The following is a 13,193-nucleotide window of genomic DNA, read 5'->3' on the forward strand; positions in this document are numbered from 1 at the left end:
TAAACAATTCTCCACTCGATATCAATAAATTTTCAAAAATTATTCAGAGATTCTATTCACCTAGTAACGATATAAACAATCCTCTACAATATTACAAAAACTATGACGAAGATCAACACCTACTCGAAATTTTCAATTATCACAAAACCAATCATGCTGATCACTATTCAATTTGCCCACGTTTTTCCTCAATTTCTTACTAAACAAGTCTCCATTCGATATCAATAAATTTTCAAAAATTATTCAGAGTTTCTATTCACCTAGTAACGATATGAACAATCCTCTAGAATATTATTAAAACTATCACGAAGACTAAAACCTAATCGAAATTTCTAATTAGTACAAAGTCAATCATGCTGGTCACTATTCAATTTTTCCACTTTTTCTTTAATTTCTTACTAAACAATTCTCCATTCGATATCAATAAATTTTCAAAAATTATTCAGAGTTTCTATTCACCTAGTAACGATATAAACAATCCTCTACAATATTACAACACCTACTCGAAATTTCCAATTATCACAAAACCAATCATGCTTGTCACTTTCCAATTTTTCCATGTTTTTCCTTAATTTCTTATTAAACAATTCTCCACTCGATATTAATAAATTTTCATTTAAAACATTAATTTCCAAAAATTATTCAGAGATCATAATCACCTAATAACGATATAAGCAATTCTCTAGAATATTACTAAAATTATGACAAACACCAAAACCTACTAAAAATTACCAATTACCTCAAAGCCAATCAAGCTTGGTCACTATTCAATTTTCCCACGTTTCTCTTTAATTTCTCTCTACTCGATATCAATAAATTTTCACGTAAAACGTTAATTTTCCCCAAAAAACCATTCAGAGATCACAATCACGTATTTCCATTCGCCCCCGAAAAGTCATAAAAATACCAAGAAACAGCACAACCTGCTCGAAAGCTGCAATTGCCACGAATACCGATCCTCCAAGCTCTCCTTCCAACCTCTAATTTTCTATCTCGTGGAACTGTCAGACAACATCGTTAAGACCGATGCAGAGATGACTAATGCCAGGGATCGTAGGAGCGGCTGCGAGAACAGAGGATCGTCCTTTACCATTGTAACGAGGCGAATCGTTACCGTTGACGGTAAGCGTAGGCCAGTTGGCGGAGAGAAGGCAGATAGGCGATAGGAGATCGTAACCTGTGGCTATCTGCATCTACGACCGCTACCGGTGCTCATCGTCGATGGATTATCTACGATACCGACCGCGTTGCTCACTGCGCGGCGCCGAAACACCGCGGGGACATGGACTTCCGGTGTTGGCCGGGCGACCCTCTACGAATTCCGTTCCGGACGAGGAATTGTCATTATCTTCGTTGACTCGGCGGATTCTTTGTGTCCTCCGCGTCTGCCTCCGCCACGCTGCGCGCCTGTTAGAGATACGATTTACGTGGCGGTTGCTCCATACCGTGAACGGTTAGCGATTGGTAATTATCGGACGATTATACGGAGCGAAAGTCACGCGTTAATTAAATGGTTATGCTGACGATGGAAATTGGAGTCGAAGGTATTTCGCCGATATTCCCCTGAATTTACGGCGTTTTCTCCAACGCTTCGACCGATTACGGGTACCTGTTGGTAATGGTCTTTCGGTATTTTGGTAGTTCCCCGAGTCCTTTTTCTCTTTTTAATTTCACCGTGCTTTTGATTCCGCGTGTCGAGCTGACGTGGAATATTAAAGTTTGTTGTGTGATTTATAGAATTATAACGTAATTTATATCATTATTGCGTGTGAGGTATAATTATGAATGACATAACATTTATTGCCGAGATGAAAACGTTGACGTTACTTGTAAGTATTTATAAAAATATACATTTCTGCTAACATCTATATTTTACTTTTTTAACAAATGCAATTAATCGATAAATAAAATGATTGAAAGAGAAACGGGAGAATATTAAAATGAGATTGTAGTTTAATAACGCGACATCTATCCTGTACTTATATTTGTAACGTAAACGAGTATCTGATATTAATCCCCATTTTTGTTTATGTTATGTACAAAATCAACAGATATGGTCTGTGATGTATTCTTTATAATAACATATATTAAATTTCTTTCTAACTTCCTGCACACCGATTTATTTCGAAATGGCCCTAATTATTCAAGATTTCAAGTGTTTTTAATATCTCGTTTTTAATACTTGGAAATTAAAATTTTTTTCCTGAGGTATAACAATAATTAACCACTTGGGCTGGAAAAACGTGTCACACACGTCATAATGTTTTTGTCGCAGAATCGCCAACGACGTGGTACACACGTCGTTAGGCAATTGTCACAGAAACACTGGACCATTTTGAAACACGCGTCTGTGAATTTTTTACCAGTGCAAGTGGTTAATAGTATAACAATACTGCATAAAATAAACGACAAGAATACAGAATATAGTAATTATACATTTATAATAACATATATTAAATTTCTTTCTGACATCCTGCACACCGATTTATTTCGAAATGATCCTAATTATGATCCTAATACGATTTCAAGCGTTCTTAATATTTGTTTATACTTCGAAATTAACATTTTGTCCCGAAGTATAACGATAGTTAATAGTATAACAATATTGCATAAAATAAACGACGAGGGTACAGAATACGGTAATTCGACGTCTTTCACCGTTTATTTGTACTATAATTCCGGTCGTAAATCATTTTACGAGTACGTCATAAAAGTAAGACTTTTATGTATTCGCGATTTAATTGCTTTAAAATATTTCAGAATACATAAATGTGCATATATTAAAAAGTTCGCGTACCTCGAAATAAAAGTAAGAGGAAGTAATAATAGTTTATGTCTCCGCGAAGTATTCCATGTTTATTTGCAGGAAATAAAAACGAAGAATTCAATTATCTCTCGTGTCGTAAAGTATCTGTAGATAAACTCTTTGTTATAAAAATTTCAGTCTCGCGGTAACATTGCCACGTAGACCACGAATTAACGTCGTTTTCTTACTATGGAAAAAGTATACTGTGAAAAATCAAACGCTACCGCTATCTATTTCCGGTTCGATCCCACTTCCGTGATTGCGATTCATTACATTGCGGTTTTATGCATTCGGTATAAATTTTACTTCCTCGGTAAATCGTATCGATTACACTTCTGCCACAGAAACTTATACAGTCATGTAATTATTAATACGCGAAATCTAAAATCGAAATAAAGATTTTACAAATTGACAATTCTATTTTAATTTAATTACGATATAAAATATATAGCATATATCATATAATATTGGAAAATTATTACAACACGAATATTTAAATCTCGAAACCTAGGAATAATTGCGATCCAAAGAAATAAATGAAAAATAAATACAATACAAAATATAAAGTGTATATTATATAATATTCGAAAATTATTATAACACGAATATTTAAATTTCGAAATCTAGGAATAATTGCGATCCAAAGGAATAAATGAAAAATAAATACAATACAAATATAAAATGTATATTATATAATATTCGAAAATTATTGTAACACGAATATTTAAAAATTCAAGAAATAAATGAAAAATAAAATATACTTGAAAAAATATTAAACCTAACTTCAAATAAAATTCAGAGAACAGGAATAATTAAAGGTAAAAGTAATGGAAAAGAGGAAAAGAAATTTGCATAAGAATTACTATGCAAATAGCGAATATCTGAATAGCTATCAGTGACTTAGAACTACGAACTATCCTAAACGCTAACGAACGAATTTCTTCACCAAAGAAATCTGCATTTTATCATACCTGTTGCCTTTAACCAGGACATTCTATGCGAACACCCCTATTTAATTACCACGTTAAGATCTCTCGGTGCATGTGATCAAACTGCACCTGTCCATATACAAAACGTCTCTTTCGTTCCGTATAGTCGCTAATTTTGCGTGATGAACACAAAACATTGAAAAGAAACGCGACAAGAAGGATTCAAGGTGAACCAGGGGAATTAAAGATCAAAGTGAATTTTGTCGAAAGCGAAGAGATTAAAAAACAACAAACCAAGACAAACTTCACGAAATACGTAATTTATCAGTGATCTTCGGCCTCTTCCACCTCAGGAACTAATTACAAACATTCCTCGACACTCCACAAAATATATTTCCTGTCAATATGACAGAGAAGATAAATTCTTTATTCTCCTTTGAGAAAAGATAAAATAATTTCCTCCACTATAATTCAAAAATTTTTGCAGGATATTGACTGAAGATTATTACTAATTATTATTATTATTAAACACCTAATTGTTATCGATTACTTAAAAACAGAATTATAATTATTTTTCTGAAATTAAATCTTCACAAAAATTTCAAACTCTAGTCTACCTATAAAGCATCCACTCACCTCGTGTTTGGAATCCTTGATCTCCCACGGGCTCGCAAATCCAGTTTCTTCTATTTCCTACTCAGGTGCGTTCTGTACCTTCGCAAATCACGTTCGTCGTACGTTTTTCTCTCACCCAGTGATTCGCACAAAATTGAGCATTAGTATGCCGCGATGTCCTCCTTGGAAATCATCGTATTACGCCACTGCAACAGAAAAGAATCCGTGTCATTCGAATACTCCCTATTACCAAATTGTAGCAACAAAAAACATGAAACATTTTCAAAAAAGAAGGAAAAAGAATATGAGCAATCATCTATCATCTTTCTCATCTTTCCCACATCTCTAACTCCAAAGGAAGAATTCTCATGCACCCCAAAAATGGCACCTGACTGAAATACAGAACGTCACGTTGCACTGACGTGATCAAAAAATTATCAAAAATAATCACTGTTCCATATCGCGAAAAAGAAAATGCCAGAAAATGGAAGAAAGTCCCAGGAAAGAGAGATCGAATATCATCCAAACAAATATTATCGTAACAACCAATAATGATGAAGTGCAATGGCGATGAGTGTAGCCTGGACCAGCATCGGCCTGACGGGGACCTGCACTAGCATTTGTTTCAATTTTTTAACAACATTAGGAACACGACAGTTCAGTTCCCATCCAGGCCTCGTCGCCATATTAGTTTACACGAAATTTTAGTTTAAACAAGCAATATTTAGTTTTCCCCCCTTTTTCGTCTTTCCCATAATTCCCACAAGCAACCTTGAACTTCATCGGCAAATTGACGCAGAAGCACACGCGGAACCCGAAGGAAGGACCAGGTTTGTCTCGAGAAGGCAAGAGGGACAGGTAGAAGGAGTACGACGCGGAGAAATAGAACACGTCGGAGGGAAGGGCACAATGTAAAGGTGAATAGGAGCGAGAGAACACGGGGGAAGGATATCCGACTTACTAATTGCGACGACGTCGGTGGTCCGTAGACGCACCGCGGGCCATGACGAAAAGCGATATGGTGAGAGCAGAAGCCGACCAAGGGCACGCCGTGATACATCTCCGTGGTTAACCCGAATCGAAATCGTAAATCCAGCCCGGACGATTTGTTGCGTTTCCCTCAAGGTAGTCCGCGTACAAAGTCGCGCTTGTTCGCCGGGGACGAAGTTAATGCGCTTCGGAAGCAAGGACACGAAACTTTGTACCGTTACTCATGCAACACCATAAGGCCCTCCGCGACAACGATGGCGCGTATCGCGGCTTCATCTACGAATAAAGTAGCATCAAGGGCGTTATTTATGGCACGCGAAACGGGCACAGGAGTGGGATAATAAAATTGAGACTTTTGACTTTTTGGGGCCGCGATGTATCATCCGACAGGACGTGCGGCTCGGGTGGGGTATTTTTTTTCTTTTTTTTCATTATTATTATTTCTGTCGTTTATTATGGTATCTCACAGAGAGAGAGAGCTTATCTTTATTACGAGGAAAGAGAAGAGTGGATATTCTTTTTAATTTTCTCAACTTTGAATCCTTTTTTATCGAGAGGTCCTCTGCAAGTTATCATTATTGGCATAAAAGAAGGAAAGATTTTTATTTTCCTTTGAAATGGTCTGTGTTATTTTATCGGTTGAATATATAATATTATTTGATATTATAATATTAAATATTATAATAATATTTAACTATTATTCAATGTTAGTTAAATATAATATATTATAATAATATTCAACCAATATTAGTTGTGTTAATAGTGAATATATTGAAGAATTATTATTGGAAATTAATTTTAAATTACTGAGCAACCTTTTGTCACAATTTTTGAATATTAAGATATTGCTCATAATTTTAAAATAATTTCTTGGTAATTTTCAAATATTTCTTGGTCTGTGACATAGGATATTTTTTAAAATACTATTTTTTAAAAGAATATGAATAGTTTGTAAATAATTTTTGGGACTGTACTACGAGTATTTTGAAGTTCCTACTTTTACGTTGAAACGACTCCATTACGAGGGTCTGAGAACTTTCCTCACCTCCGTGTACAGTTCACTGCTCCTTCAGAGGTGTAAAGCTTGTATTAACGAGATACTTATCGTAGCATGGAAATTCTTATCAGGACGAATCTTGAAGCCTACACGAGACACTTTGACGAGGGTGTAGCAGATAATCCAGGCTTCACGCTATTTCGTTCCACCGTGTACATGGTCGTGCATCTTTCCACGTCCATTTTTCCTTCCACTTTTCGCACAGTAGGCGGAGTTGCTGGCATACTAGGTGCTCGTAGAGATTGGAAAATGAAACGAACGAGAACGATTTGAAAAATGAACCTGCCTTCGAGATCGGTAGCTTAACGAATTAATTCGTCTCGCTCTAATTTTTTTTAAAATCCTATATCCTTGTGACCTCCTTTTACGTTTTATCTCGTTTCTTAATTCACGAATTTCAATTTATTCGAGCAAGGAAAATATTTGAACGAAGCTAGCCATATTTTAATACCATTACTTACAGGACAATAAGAAGAATAAAACAGAAACGAATATAATCACAATTCTATCCTGTTAATTTCTCACTTTCACTTTTAACAAATTCTTACTATCAAATAAATAGGTAACCAGAACAAAACTGTCCTTAAAACTTAATCCTTTGCACTCGGCAATCTTTTCGTTACAGAAACGCAGTTATAGCCATAAAGTCGACAATATTTTCAGAACGGTAAATAAGAAGTGCAAATTAATTGTAATTACAGAATTATTTTACCACGATATCTCACACGTGGTTGGATAATTTTAACTTTGAGATATTAATTAACAACGATCTTCAGAATCTAATTAAATGGCGACTGAGACTCGCCTCTGGAGTGCAAAGGGTTGAAAAGATAATTATTCCAGATGGATAATTCCAAATTCGTAAATCAGATCTAGACCTCTAATTTTCCAAATTCCTCATACCTAAATACCTTCTCGATACCTAAAATATCCATCACAGGAAAGAAACATTAACAAAAAGTAAACCACACTTCGTTACCATTAGCCACAGGCCAGTAAAAGCAATTTTCCCAGTGCTCCTAAAAAGAAGAATATACAATGCCCATCCAGCAGCTCTTTCTCCCAGCTCCTCGCTTTCACCTAGAAAAAAGACAGCTTTAAAACCCAGGCATACCTATCATAATCTACATTACAGACACGATGATTGTCCATTGTTGCCCGAACAAAACCCAGCGCGAATTCGGTGCCTTGGCCATGACGACCCGGAACCATTTAGCTGCTCGTGCCAAGGTGGACGTAAAGTGCAATCCAACGACAGGCAGAGGCTTCCTCTTGGCTACCGGCAGAAGGCCCAATGGTGGGATCTTCTTCTGGAAATTGCCTGCGCAGCGGGACAGCCATTCTTCGTGAATTTGGAAAATACCTGAAGAGGTACCAGCTCGAGCGTGGTACCAGAGGTCGCTAAACGGCGTTTCTAATTTCCCCTAGGAGGATGATCGGCAAGTGGAAAACGCGGCGTCGATGGCCCCCCGGCCGCTGATGCAGGGGCCCCCTCGACAATGGCTCATTGTGAGGCTGGCGCGCCGCCACCGTCGTATGTAAATGAGAAAAGAATTAAATATATATCTACCGAACGATAACTTTGTTTGAATTAGCATTACCTGCTTTTATAAGTGTTGCGCCGCGTCGAAGATACGGCAGCTGCACGCGTATGTATGGGTTCACGTGTTCGTTGCGGGTGAGCTCGATGGTGGTCCTGAGACGTGATACCCGCGAGAAGTTTTGCCAAGCGTTTCTTCGTTATTCCAGTCCGATTCGGCGATACCACGGTTCCCCGGGCTGTTTCGTAATAATAATTGACGTTGCTTGTGTAGAACGTTGCTGGGAGATTAGATAAGCCGGGATCTCGTTGTTGCCTCGTCTAGGCGGTGTGGGAAGATTCCTGGAATGTTGGTGTGGAATAAATTTTGCATAAATTTATCGTGGCTTGCAACGATGTGGCGATAGGTTGATATAAAAGTTCAGACAGAAGAATGAAATAGAAGTAGAAATGATAATTTCAGGCATAGAATATGGAATAAGTTAGGGTAGAGTAGGGCACTGGCTTGGTAAGCGTGTGTAAATATACACCTAGGGGAGTGTATTTGCATTTAATAGATTTTCAGATTAGGTGCTTTATAAGCGAGTTCCTAGTTTGGCAGAGCGATTAACTTTGGCAAATAAGACGTTGAGAAAAATTTAAATTCCGTTCGAATTATATTTAAAATTTAAATTCATGCGAATATGGTATATCTTCGGAGTAATTTTTATTATTCCCATAATCGAGTTAGCAAGAGAAAACGAGGTAAATAGGTATGCATTATATATCTGTAATTGGTGACATGGAAAGCACACGCATACTTATATAAATGATCCCTAAGATAAGCAGTATCAAAATAATTATAAACAACATTTTTGAAATTTTATCCTTTTTATAGTGGATAAACGATAAATTATTTACCTAAATTTCTATGAACACTTGCAACTGCATTATCGCAACGAACACGAGATCAAGAGCACAGGGGTACATTCCTAAAATAAATTATTCACCATTCTACGGTAAAAAGGGAAATTAGTCACTTTAACTCAAATACCCAAAATTTCACCCACACAATTTTCTCAAACTCCAACTCGTCCCACGAGGCTCCACCTATAGCTCGTAAATCCCCCATAAACGCGGATCACGCGTTTTCGAAAAACTCCCACGAACGCGTGGAACCAGGCAATGGTACCCATCCGCAGCAGAAACCCCGTACCAACGACTCGTACTCCATAAACCGTAGATCCGAGTGCCATAAAAATAACGGTGCCGGTTCGCGGTTTCACCCGGGTCGAATTTCCGAAGCAGCGGCGCCATTACGAGCCGCCCCCATAAAGTAAGCCGCACAATCGCGGGCTGCATTGGGGCACCGAGTTGCAAGGCTGACAGTTTAGTCGAAGTTATCGGAGCGGAGACCGTGCACGAGCATTGTTTCCGCTGTGCACACTCGTCCTGGGCCCGTTTTTCCATCGCCGTCGCGTTAACCATCGGTCCCATGGCATTTTTGCCACGCTGCGTAGGGCGAGCGCGTAAAAGCACGACGAGCACAAGCCGGGGGTCTTTGTTCCAGCAGCCACCCCCGCCGCGTGTAGCGCGCTCGAAATCCAGAAAGTCAGTAAATTTTCGTGCGCACTACCTGTTCAACCAGCGTGTATCCGCTTGTATACTCTGTTTGCGTAGGACGGGGACCACCCAGGTCGTCTGACGCCTCTGCCGTATCCTCAACGTGGAATTGACTTAGCGGAATCCGGGGCGAGGGACGGCGGGACGGGAGACAACGAAATGGAGAGACGAGGAGAGGGATAGAGAGAGAGAGAGGGCCGGTTTGTATGTAAGCAACGAAGCCTTTAACCCGACCTGGTCCAGCACGTTATTTTTCATCTCATTGTCCGTCGACAGGATCACGACTCCCCACGTAGGGCATTCGAGAGCCAATGTGGGGCGCCGGCTTCCTACGAGATTCGCTACATTTTGCTGCATCCTCGAGGAAGCCCTCGGTTCCGATTTACCCTTCGCTCACGCTGATAAGGGGAACACGCGTCGAAGATAGAGGAATCTATGAGAGAGATAAGCCGTCAGGGTGAGGGTAGATTCGGTATCTCGGTCGTTTCGAGGACTCGTCGAAAGACGCGTGCATGATGGATGGATTGGAAGATTGGATGCTTTTGGCAACGTGCTTTGGACCAGTGATTTTCAACCTTTTCTGTCTGGCGGTACCTATAAGCCGATTATTAAAATTCCACGCTGTATTGGGGAATTTATCATATTTTTTAACGACCAGACGAAAAATTGCTATAATTTTACTCATATATAGATAGATAGATAATTTAAGGGAATAAACAGTTAGGTATTAGCAAAGTTTTTGGAAACAAGAGCCAATTTTTAAAAAATTGTAAAATATCCATGCTTTTGAAAATTCTCATACATACATATACATATGTACGAATTATTGAAACACCCTAGTATGTCACAATATGGCGGTTGGAAATCACTGTTTTAGATACTTAATATCCTATTATACAAGGTGGCCACCGAAAGATGGAATGATACGAAATAAAAACAATTTTTACAAACACTTGCTACTCTAATTTTGCATTATTTTATTTCACCATCATTTTCCTGTAAAATAAAAAAGTTAGGACTCTGTCAAACCCTTCAGTTTCCCACACTATATTTTCGCATTTCCAATTTTGCATAAGAACAATACAAAGACTGTTCTTATACTTTATCGATAAATGAATACTGGCAACATTTTTCCAAATTTGTACGTCAAACTCGAATTTCATTTGGACTCATGCTCCCTCTAAAATCCAAGTAACGACAGTGACAAATTCCCTGCGTATCCTCGAGAGCAAACGTCCCCCTAAACCTATCCAGCCTCGCGAAACACGACCACCCTTTAACTCGCAATGCCACCCCTTCGTCTCCGCTCATTTCCATGTTCGTGGAAAACGGTCGCATCGCGGAGACCAGTGACGGGATAGATGGCGGAAAGGAAAGCTCGCGATGCCGGGGAGAAAGGAGCGGAAAGAAGGGGGGTCGGAAGAGACGGAAAGCGAAAAGACGCGGGACGAAATTTCTCCGTTGCCCCGGGTGGAAGTACTGGCATACCGAGCGAGGAAGAAGTCCGAAGGCAACGAAGAGAAAGCAAGTTATCTGTCCCGCGCATAAATACTGCAACGTTGTCGTTGTAAAGTCGACACGGAACATACTTGTTACGTTCCTGGCCCCGGTCCGTGGGCCACCGGCTGCAGCCTCTCCGCTTCGGTGCTAAGTAAAATGATATATTGCGGTTAAACGCGGCCCGCGGCCGCGTGTGCGTGCCTGTATCACCGACGATATACGTATACACGTTACACGTGGCCGTGCTTAATATCGAAACGGTGTTGGTGAGTGGGCCACCCACGGTGGCCCCGCTGGACCACCCAATGAGCCGCGCTATTATAAGGGGCCGTCTCTACTTCGCACTTTACCTCGATCCGATACTTCGTTGCTCCCCTTTAACCCCTTCAGCGGGTCTGACACATTACTCCGAGAGTCGAATCGAACCGGGACAACGTGTTTTTTTTCTCCTCTCTCTCGTCTCCCCTCTGCCCCCTCTCTCAGGCTTTTTCCTTTTTCTCCTTTTCCCTCCCTTTTTCTTTTTCGAGTTTCTTCCATATTCGTTTTTTCCTCGTTGGACCCCTCGGTGTCGCTTGTTATCCATTAATCAGCCGGCTCTCTGGTGAGATTAGAAGGATACGCTTGTGTATTCGGTTGTTGGACGGTCTAACGTTGTCGGGGCTTTCGCGGGGGACGGCGCGGATGCACGAATGTAACGTGTTCCGAGGTGACGTGGGAGAAATGATACCGAGGTGTGAGGAACGGTGACGATCGATCGGGTACACGGGGATAATTATCGAACGGTCATTAATAAACGTTGCGTTACTATCGCTTATTCGCTACGACCATCGACACTTTCTTTCGTTCGGCACTGGCACGTGCAACACGCGGCCTTGCGGCCCAGCCAATTACACCGGGTGCTCCAAACGTTCCGTCTGAGGTCTCCTCGTTTGCGGGTTCACTGCTCAATCGAGGTTTCCAACGAGCAAACATTTCTATAAATATTTTGGAATTCTGTGTATTCCAAAAGAAGAGGGTTTGGGACTCTTCGATTTTCACTAGAGGTCGCTTATAGGGTCAATTTCGCTCCTAATTTTTCTTTAATTTCTGGGATAAAACGATTCCAAGCTTTTCTTATATTTTTTAAAACTCGGGGGTACCATTTATGCTAAAATAAAATGAGAAAATCGTGTGCTTCATTTCAATACAATAGGGTCAACTTCGTTCCTAATTTTTCTTTAATCTCTGAGACAAAATGATTCCAAGCTTTTCTCATATTTTTTAAAGCTTGGGGGTACCATTTATGCTAAAATAAAATAAGAAAATCGTGTGCTTCATTTCAATACAATAGGGTCAACTTCGTTCCTAATTTTTCTTTAATCTCTGAGACAAAATGATTCCAAGCTTTTCTTATATTTTTTAAAACTCGGGGGTACCATTTATGCTGAAATAAAATAAGAAAATTCAATACTTCACGCATAGTTGGTTCTATCTAGTTACCTTATTGCCTTAAGCTTCGAGGTAGTAAAGCAACCGGTGACTAAGAGTCCCTGGCTCGAGTGCAGAGGGTTAATATTTACTTCGTGGTTTCGTGGAGTAAACAGACGCGATAAAATAACTTCGTAGCTTAAAATCTAACAAACAGGAAAAAGTTTCAGGAAGGTTTCTGTGAAGCACATGCTTCATCTCTGGCCTTCACGGTTGTAAAAGTGAACAGCTCGAAGAACTTCAACCGTGTCCTTGTGCCTACAAGAAAGATACGGGTCTTCGGAATATCACATCGATCAAATTTATTCGAAGTTTTCCAATCAGTTTTATTATTCGGATGTACGATGGATATTCAACTTCTAAAATACCTCTTACCTTCATAAATTCATCCATCATGAGAAAACGAAGCTTGGAAGCAAACTTGATATTATACCTATCATAGCTTGAACAAGTTTAAAACAATTTTTAAACTTTCGATTAAAATTCCTCACTTAACCTTGCAGCTTTTAAAACTTATATAAAATTCACGAATCTTCTAAAATCTAGGCAAAACACAATAACTATGGTAGATTTATCGAGTGTCACTATTGGGCTAGAGTTTATAACGTGAACTCCAGTTTATAATACTTAGTTATACTTTTATATTTTCATAAACTAAGAAGAAGCCCTCGGAAGATATACACAAGT

The sequence above is a fragment of the Eufriesea mexicana genome, unplaced genomic scaffold (assembly GCF_001483705.2).
Source record: "Eufriesea mexicana isolate 0111107269 unplaced genomic scaffold, ASM148370v2 scaffold3550, whole genome shotgun sequence".
In the NCBI taxonomy this organism is placed as follows: domain Eukaryota; kingdom Metazoa; phylum Arthropoda; class Insecta; order Hymenoptera; family Apidae; genus Eufriesea; species Eufriesea mexicana.